Source organism: Primulina huaijiensis, chromosome 9 (genome assembly GCF_012295235.1).
Source record: "Primulina huaijiensis isolate GDHJ02 chromosome 9, ASM1229523v2, whole genome shotgun sequence".
Classification (NCBI taxonomy): Eukaryota; Viridiplantae; Streptophyta; class Magnoliopsida; order Lamiales; family Gesneriaceae; genus Primulina; species Primulina huaijiensis.
Genome location: NC_133314.1, coordinates 14329103 through 14339559, shown reverse-complemented (window position 1 = coordinate 14339559; position 10457 = coordinate 14329103). Strand labels below are relative to the sequence as shown.

General features: G+C 31.1%; 1 pseudogene; it reads left to right on the top strand.

Annotated features, from left to right (window-relative positions):
• Positions 1-2180: 2180 nt before the first annotated feature.
• Positions 2181-6951, top strand: LOC140984611 (uncharacterized; annotated as a pseudogene).
• The last annotated feature ends 3506 nt before the right edge of the window (positions 6952-10457 follow it).

Sequence of the window (10457 nt, the reverse complement as noted above, 5' to 3'; positions counted from 1 at the left end):
AATCTATGTTTTATATTATTCAATCATTATTTATTGTTTATGTTATATTCATTTCTTTAAGCATTTTTATACCCTACTTATAAGTGGGAGTTTTGATTTATTGTTGCTATATGTTATACTAAATTCTTGGAACCATTTAAATGTTTGTTTGGTATTACCAACCATTTAAAGTGGATGCCTTGATTTATTATATATGAATATATTATAATATTAAATTCTTGGAACCATTTAAATGTTTGTTTGGTTTTACCAACCATTTAAAGTGGGAACCTTGATTTACTATATATAAATATATCATAATATTAATTTCTTGGTACCATTTAAATGTTAGTTTGGTTTTACCAACCATTTAAAGTGGGAACCTTGATTTAGTGTTTACAAATATATATAGCACAATAAATACTTGACCACATTTATAAGTTTTGGTATATATTATATACTTATAAGATAATAATTTATAACATAATATAAATATGATTATTTAATATATTGGAACCATTTTATTAAGTGGATTTCAATATTGTTCGTTAATGTTAACTTTATTAAAATACCAAGAGTGGATCCTTTAATCTCAACTACTTAAATTAAAATTTGAACAATTAAAATTTACCCATTAAAGATTCAAACAATTAAAATTAAAAAGAAACAAAAACAAAAACAAAACAAAAAGACATTGTAGTGGACTTGTAATTACCTTAGCTTCCCTGTGGATACGATATCGGACTCACCGAATTATACTACTTGTGGACAACCTGCTCTTGGGAGTGCAACAATCAAAGTGACAACACGTTTTTGGCGCCGTTGCCGGGGAAGTATAATTTAATTTCAAGTCTATTTAATTTTGTTTATAGTTTATTTTTCTTTATTTGAATTTTTATTGCTTTTGTGTGTTTTTATTCTTTTGCATTTGCATTTGCATGAGCATTATTTGGTCACGTACACTTAGTGGTCGACTCATTCGAAATAACCCTTTATTTTCACAAAACATGGCGGAAGAACCCATCCAAGAAAATGAAGATGAAATTCAATCTCAACATGATCATGATAGACGAAGAACACTTAGAGATCACATGAATCCTACACGTACTAGTGCACCTTCATGTCTAGTTTTTCCCCCCGATGCATCTCATTTCAATTTTAAGCCTGGTATTATCCAACTTTTACCCAATTTTCATGGCTTAGATTCTGAAAATCCATACATGCATTTACGAGAGTTTGAAGAAGTGTGCAACACATATAATGATCTAAATTGTAGCATGAACACCATTCGACTTAAGCTTTTTCCTTTTTCTTTAAAAGATAAAGCTAAAACTTGGCTACAAAATCTTAGATCGGGATCCATTCGAACTTGGGATGAATTGCAACAACAATTTTTGAAAAAGTTTTTTCCATCTCATAGAACAAATTCTTTCAAAAGGCAAATCATCACTTTCACTCAAAAACAAGGAGAAACTTTTTATCAGTGTTGGGATAGATATAAAGAATTGCTTAATCTTTGTCCACATCATGGTTTTGAAATTTGGAGAGTTGTTTCTCAATTTTATGAAGGCTTAACACCTAAAGATAGGCAAATGGTTGAATTTATGTGTAATGGAACATTTGAAGATAAAGATCCAAATGAGGCAATTGAGTATCTCGATTCATTAGCTGAAAATGCTCAAAATTGGGACACTATAGGTACAATCGAACCATCAAACAAGATTCAATCTCCTACATCTGGTGGAGGTATGTACACTCTCAAAGATGAACATGATCTTCAAGCTAGATTTACCTCTTTGGCAAGAAAAGTTGAGGCACTTGAATTGAAAAAGAATGGTCAATTAAAATCTGTTCAAGAAATTGCATGTCACATCTGTGATACAAGTGATCATTCTACAAAAGATTGTCCCACTTTGCCTTCTTTTAAAGAATGTCTCCATGAACAAGCCAATGTTTTAAACAATCTCAAAAGGCCAAATTTTGAACCATTTTCTCAAAGTTACAATCCAGGTTGGCGAAATCATCCAAATTTTAGTTGGAGGAATGATAATGCTGCACAATTTTCACAACCACATTTCCAAAATCAACAAAATTTTCAAAATTATGCACCTTATGTTCCTCCACCTAAAAGGAATTTGGAAGATATATTGAATTCTTTCATTGCAAAGCAAGAGTCTATCAATACTCAAACTGCTCAAACCATGACAGATTTGAAAGATACTCTTGCTAAATTTGCATCTGCACTTAATGTTCATGAAAAAGGTAAATTTCCTTCACAACCTCTGCCTAATCCCAAGGATCATCATTCACAAACTGGAACTTCTGGAACTCAACCGATGGATCAGGTAAAATCTGTTATTACCCTTCGAAGTGGTAAGGTTGTGGAAAAATCCATTCTTGAACCTTGTGAAGATGATGATAAATCAACTCCAAAGGGTAAGGAAGTGGAACCCATAACTTGCGAAGAGGAGGTTCAACAGACAGTGTCACCACCATTCCCTCATGCATTGAAAAATACAAAAAAATCAAATTTGAATTCTGATATATATGATATTTTTAAACAAGTAAAAGTTAATATTCCTTTATTAGATGCAATAAAACAGGTACCATCATATGCCAAATTTTTGAAAGACTTGTGCACTGTGAAAAGAAAATTGAATGTGAAAAAGAAAGCATTTTTAGCCGAACAAGTAAGTGCAATCATTCAAAATAATAATGCTTTGAAATACAAAGACCCTGGTTGTCCTACTATTTCTTGTATTATTGGAGAACGAAAGATTAAAAAAGCCTTGCTTGACCTTGGAGCTAGTGTGAATTTACTTCCATATTCAGTTTATCAAGAACTCAATCTAGGCGAGTTAAAACCTACTTCGGTAACACTTTTACTTGCTGATAGATCTGTTAAAGTGCCAAGAGGTATGGTAGAAGACGTGTTGGTCCAAGTTGATAACTTTGTATATCCTGTCGATTTCATAGTTTTAGATACACAACCTATCGAAGCTTGTAATGCAATTCCTGTAATTTTAGGTCGTCCATTTTTAGCAACTTCTAATGCTCTTATAAATTGCAGGAATGGAATAATGAAGTTGTCATTTGGTAACATGACCTTGGAGCTTAATGTGTTTAATCTTTGTAAGCAACCACATGACAAAGGAGATGAAAGTGAAGATGAAAATCTTATTGAAACTCTTGTGGAAGAAAACATTCAAGAAGGGAGTACTCGTGATCAATTAGATATTTGTTCAATTGAAACTGTTAAAGAAAATATTGAAATTGATCTTGATGATTTTATCAGGTATCACTCGTTACCAGGATCAGAGAAAGAATTTGATGCAAAATATGAGAACAAAGACGAACCACCCATATTGGAGTTAAAACCCTTGCCAGAAGAATTGAAGTATGCATTTCTTGGAGAAGATGAAACATATCCGGTGGTAATTTCTTCCAAACTAGCAAGTGATGAAGAAGGTAAATTAGTTGATATGCTTAAAAGACATAAAAATGCAATTGGTTGGACACTAAAAGATCTCAAGGGCATTAATCCACTAATTTGCACTCACAAAATTCACTTAGAAGAAAATGCAAAAACATCTCAACAACCACAAAGGAGATTAAATCCACACATGAAAGATGTTGTGAAAACTGAAGTTCTCAAACTACTTGATGTTGGGATTATCTACCCTATTTCTGATAGTAAGTGGGTAAGCCCAACACAAGTAGTTCCGAAAAAATCTGGCATCACAGTGATAAAAAATGAAAAAGGTGAATTGTTAACAAGTCGAGTCCCATCTAGTTGGCGGATGTGTATTGATTATAGAAAATTAAATGACGCCACTAGAAAAGATCATTTTCCATTACCATTTTTGGATCAAATTTTAGAAAGAGTAGCAGGTCATCCATACTACTGTTTTCTTGATGGATATTCAGGTTATTATCAAATTCCCATTGCACTCGAAGATCAAGATAAAACTACATTCACATGTCCTTTTGGAACATTTGCATTTAGAAGGATGCCATTTGGATTATGCAATGCCCCAGCAACATTTCAAAGATGTATGCTAAGCATTTTTTGCGACATGGTTGAAAATTGTTTGGAAATTTTCATGGATGATTTAACTGTCTTTGGGAATACATTTGATAATTGTCTTGAAAATTTGGAAAAAGTTTTAAAAAGATGCGAGGAAAAAGGTCTTATTTTAAATTGGGAAAAATGTCATTACATGATTACTTCTGGAATTGTTTTGGGACATGTCGTGTCATCTCATGGAATTGAAGTTGATAAAGCAAAAGTTGATGTCATTGCCAATTTACCCCCTCCAAAAACCATTAAAGAAATTCGCTCATTTTTGGGACATGCTGGATTTTATAGGAGGTTTATAAAGGACTTTAGTTTAATCTCTAAACCCATTTGTAACCTCTTAACAAAAGACAGTGCATTTGAGTGGACTCAAGAATGTCAAAATGCTTTTGATAAAATCATTCGACATTTAACATCAGCTCCTATCATGCAACCTCCTGATTGGTCTTTACCATTTGAAATCATGTGCGATGCGAGTGATTATGCAGTCGGTGCAGTATTGGGTCAAAGAAGAAACGGTAAGCCTTATGTGATATATTATGCAAGTAGAACTTTAAACAATGCTCAAATGAATTACTCCACAACTGAAAAAGAACTACTTGCTGTAATATTTGCATTAGATAAATTTCGTTCTTATTTGATTGGATCAACAACTATCGTGTTTACTGATCATTCTGCTATTAGATATTTGTTGACCAAACAGGATGCAAAGCCACGACTGATACGATGGATTTTGTTGCTCCAAGAATTTGACATTGTGATCAAAGATAAAAAAAGAACCGAGAATGTCGTAGCCGATCATTTATCGAGACTAGTAACAGGATCATCTTGTGAAATGACACCAATTAACGATAATTTTCCTGATGAACATCTATTTTCAGTTACTACTACACCTTGGTTTGCTAACATAGTAAATTTTCTTGTGACAGGAAAAATGCCACCGCAATGGAGTTCTCAAGATAAAAGAAAATTTTTGAATGAGGTAAAAAACTTTTATTGGGATGATCCGTATCTGTTCAAGTATTGTCCGGATCAAATTTTTCGACGTTGCATACCCAACAATGAGGTAAGTAGTGTCATTAAATTTTGTCATTCAGAAGCATGCGGAGGACATTTTTCTTCAAAGAAAACAGCTGTAAAAATCCTGCAGTGTGGATTTTATTGGCCCACTTTGTTTAAAAACACCCACAAAATCTGCAAGATTTGTGAAAATTGTCAAAAATTGGGTGCGATTTCTAAAAGAAACATGATGCCTTTGAATCCTATTATTGAAATTGAAATCTCTGATTGTTGGGGAATAGATTTTATGGGACCTTTTCCACCGTCGTTTGGATACTTGTATATTTTAGTTGCAGTTGATTATGTTTCCAAATGGATAGAGGCAATTTCATGTCGAACAAATGATCGTAAAATCGTCATCAAATTTTTAAAAGAAAATATTTTTAGTAGATTTGGAATTCCTCGAGCCATGATAAGTGTTGGCGGAACTCACATTGTTAATAAACCATTTGCTTCATTAATGAAAAAATATGGTATTACTCACAAAGTAACTACTCCTTATCATCCTCAAACAAATGGACAAGTTGAATTAGCTAATAGAGAGATAAAGCAAATTTTGGAAAAAACTGTTAACTCAAATAGAAAAGATTGGTCTCTGCGACTTAATGATGCACTTTGGGCATATCGAACAGCTTTTAAAACATCATTGAATATGTCTCCCTATAGGTTGGTTTATGGAAAACATTGTCATTTGCCTGTGGAATTGGAACATAAAGCTTATTGGGCGATCAAAACTTTAAATTCAAGCATGGATGATGCCAACAAATTGCGTAAATTGCAACTTAATGAACTTGATGAACTCAGAAATGACGCGTATGAGAATTCAAGGATTTATAAAGTAAAAATCAAATCATTTCATGATAAAACAATTCTTAGAAAATCTTTTGAGATTGGTAAAAAAGTTTTTCTTTATAATTCTCGACTTCACATATTCCCAGGAAAATTACGATCAAGATGGACAGGCCCATATGTTGTAAAGCATGTGTATACTTATGGAGCTGTGGATATTGAAAATCCTAAAAATGGTGATGTTTTTAAAGTAAATGGACAAAGGCTTAAACCATTTTTAGAAAATGAAATTTTTCAAGAAGAGTTTATTTCCCTTTCCGATCCCTGATTTTTTTTGTGTTGCATTTAATTTTGTTTGTTTTTATTTCAGGTTTCCTTAATCTTTTTATTTTCCCGGTTAAATGGCGGATAACGGTACTCCGTGAATCTCATAGTCGGTTTAATCAGTTTCCAATAATTGCAGATACAAAAATAAAAAAAATCATTTCTTTTCTTTTCAAAATGGATGAAATTCTCTCAAAAATTTGTAAATATTTTCCCTCTGTTTCTGAAAATGTTCTAAGAAAATTTATGCAGGAAGGCGTGAAAAATTGAGATTGCTAATGCAAAAAAGAATTCCAGAAGATATTCGTCTTGTAATAGAAGCTAAGGTCCTATTAGGAGGAGAAGTTCCACAATCATTGCTCATTCTGTATTAGCCTGGATTAAGAAAAAGCAATTATGCGAAAAAACGAAGGGCCAAAAGTTTAGGGGTTTGTCATAAGTGTGCAAGATGGACTTGTGACAAACGATGCAGATCTTTGGGATGTGTTTCCAATAACAGAGAAGATAAAATTGGTTTCATTAAGAATGGGCTGAGTAAGGAGTCTTTAGATAACATCTTATTGACTCTTGAGACGCATTCTACTGGACATGTGCATATTGAACTTCTCCGTTTATGGGAAAAATTCCAAGATGGGCGTCATAGTCTTGGGAATCCGACTTAAAAAGACCCTGTTTGCCAATTTATAAGAAAATTGGATGGGAAGCATATCCTCGACTCATAGAAGGCGTTGAAGCCGTTTCTGGACGTAAAACCAGAGGAAAATTGTGAGCCACAATCACACTACTGTTTACATGCATGTGTGTCATTATTGTTTTTACTGTTTATTCTGTTTACAACTGTGACCCATAGTTTTGTCCTGATAACATTTTACCCCTATAAAATCTCTCATCTTTCTCTCTATTTTCGCAGAAAAAAAAAGAAGAAAGTAAAAAAACATGGCTGGAACCTCTGCACACTCATTGAAAAATATTTGTGTATTTTGTGGGTCGAGTCCTGGAAAAAATGAAGTGTTTGTAGAAGCAGCGAATAATCTTGGAAAGATATTGGCTGAGAGAAAAATTCACTTGGTATATGGGGGAGGTAATATTGGGTTAATGGGATCTGTTTCAACATCTGCTCATCTTGGAGGTATTCAGGTTTTGGGTATTATTACTACAGCTTTAGCTGAAGGAAATATTACAGGTGTTACGATTGGTGAGGAATAAAAAGTTTCTTCTATGTATGAAAGAATCACAAAAATGATTGAAAATTCTGATACTTTTATCGCACTACCAGGTGGTTTTGGTACATTAGAAGAAATTTTTCGCACTGTTTCTTGGGCATAACTTAATATCCATAATAAACATGTGGGCTTGTTGAATATCAATAATTATTATGACAGTTTGTTGACATTTCTTGATAAAGCTGTGGAACAGAATTTCATTTCAGAAAATTCACGAAGAATGCTCATCTCTGCTTCGACTGCCGACCAATTAATTGATAATTTGGAAGCTTTTGTTCATAAGCCCGATCCGATGATAACAAAGATCAATTGGTCGCAATCAAGCAGTAAGAAAAGGAAGTTGGATCATTGATTCAAAAGTCGTGGATTGGTTTGCGTTTGTTTCATTTTGTTATCTTCATTAAAATTCCAGGTGATATCTCTTTCATTATGTACTCTTTATTAATAGTTATTTTGACATTAGGGACAATGTCATATTCTGATTGGGGGGAGAACAAACTTATAAAAAAAAATTTTAAAAAAAATAATAATAAAATATTATTTTAAAATAAAATCATGTTTATTGTTTGTATCTTAGTAATTTTTGCAAAAATGTCATACATTACATGTTTGAAAGATTTAAATTAGAACATGCATTAATCTATTTAAGAATGTTTAAATTTTTATTTGAAAAAAAAAGTCAATTTTAATATTCTGATCAATATAAAAATATGATTTATGAAATCTTTTTGAGTGATTAACCATTGTGATAAAATCAGGTATTAAAGTATATGGCCCAAGATATACCTTATAAGAGTGCCTAAAATTTTAAACTCACACATATTTTGTGAGTGAGTGGAGAGGACTGAGAAAACAGCTTTCGAGCCTTTATTGATCATGAGAGAGACTATCTATTGTTTAGATCTTGAGTTCTTATTTTGAAAAAAAAATGATATTTCCTGAAAAAAAAAGGGGAAAATACAAAAAGAAAGATATTGAAGATCTATGTAATTTTTAAGTTATATGCTACGACCCATATATCTCTCATAAAAAAAAAAAAAAAAGAAAGAGAGAAATTTATTGTACAAATTAAATAAATATGTGGTCAAGAAGCATAAACTTAGTCTGATTCCATGATGTTATGAAAAAAAAAAAGCAAGAAAAAATATATAATAAGAACAACTAGATTTTGAATCAATGGATTTTCTATCTTTTGATTAGTTTGGCTCGTTTGTCTGTCTGCATTCTGTAAACCATTTTTCTGAGCATTTATCTGTATTCCAACTCCATGAGAGAAATCGTTGCCATAAATTGAAACATTTATTAACCTGTGAGGATATGGAGTTGAGACTCTTACTAGGAATTTCTGAAGGCCGTGTACATTTAACTACCTGAAATAAGCTTTGAATTGATCATCTCAAATTATTTCATAAATTATAATTATGATGATCTTGATATAACTTTGACAGTTTTCAAATTTAATTTAAACACTTAGATAGTTTTGATTACATTTCTATTTAAATTAATCAATATGTTTTGTATTGCTATTAACGCTTAAATTGCTAGGGACTAGCAATAAGCTGGTTGGGAGGTGTGATAAACATAAAAATTGTACATTAATTAAATGTTTTATAATATAAATATATAGTTTTTGTTTTATTAAATGTTTAAATATTATATGTTTTATAATAAATTGTATAAAATATAAGTTGTTGTGTAATTACAAGTTTTTACTATTTTTTACAGGTTCGATAAAACAAGAATAAACTTGGCGTTGCAAATGGGATTAAGATGATTCTTGGACCTGTAGAAAGTTGATTATAATATCTACAATATTGTTGACAAGCATGAGATAAAAATCCTCTCACAATTGGGATCAAATTAAGCAACAAATAAAGTTACCAAAGGAGTGGCAGTTTTACCATGCTCTAGTATTTTGACCATATCTCTCAAATTACTTGGTCAAATGGTTTGAAAAAAATACCACAACTAGACAACTCAATTATCCACATGTTTCTTTTTATGTGAAGAAGCAAATTCGGAGAAGAAGATTTTCAAAAGTGATGTGTAATATAATATAATATCTTGGAACACCAATGAAGACTTATGTGTAAAAAAATAATATTTTATTTGTGGTTGTCTCCCCAAATTTGGCTATAAATAGGGGTGCATTGTAATGTATTGAGATATCCCTCATTCTATGAACAAACCTTTGAGTTCATAATATTTCTCTCTATATTTTTCCTTTATTTCTTCATTTAAATACAATTAGCATGTTAATTTCATATTCAAAGTTTTACACTTTGAATAATGAATAGCTAACTTCCTAAAGTTGAGATGATAAGGTGAAACTCTTGGCATGATAATAAGGTTATTAAAAGGTAAGAATCTATGTTTTATATTATTTAATCATTATTTATTGTTTATGTTATATTTATTTCTTTAAGCATTTTTATACCCTACTTATAAGTGGGAGTTTTGATTTATTGTTGCTATATGTTACACTAAATTCTTGGAACCATTTAAATGTTAGTTTGGTATTACCAACCATTTAAAGTGGATGCCTTGATTTATTATATATAAATATATTATAATATTAAATTCTTGGAACCATTTAAATGTTAGTTTGGTTTTACCAACCATTTAACTTGGATTCCTTGATTTATTATATATGAATATATCATAGTATTAATTTATTGGTACCATTTAAATGTTTGTTTGGTTTTACCAACCATTTAAAGTGGGAACCTTGATTTAGTGTTTACAAATATATATAGCACAATAAATACTTGACCACATTTATAAGTTTTGGTATATATTATATACTTATAAGATAATAATTTATAACATAATATAAATATGATTATTTAATATATTTGAACCATTTTATTAAGTAGATTTCAATATTGTTCGTTAATGTTAACTTTATTAAAATACCAAGAGTAGATCTTTTAATCTCAACTACTTAAATTAAAATTTGACCAATTAAAATTTACCCATTAAAGATTCAAACAATTAAAATTAAA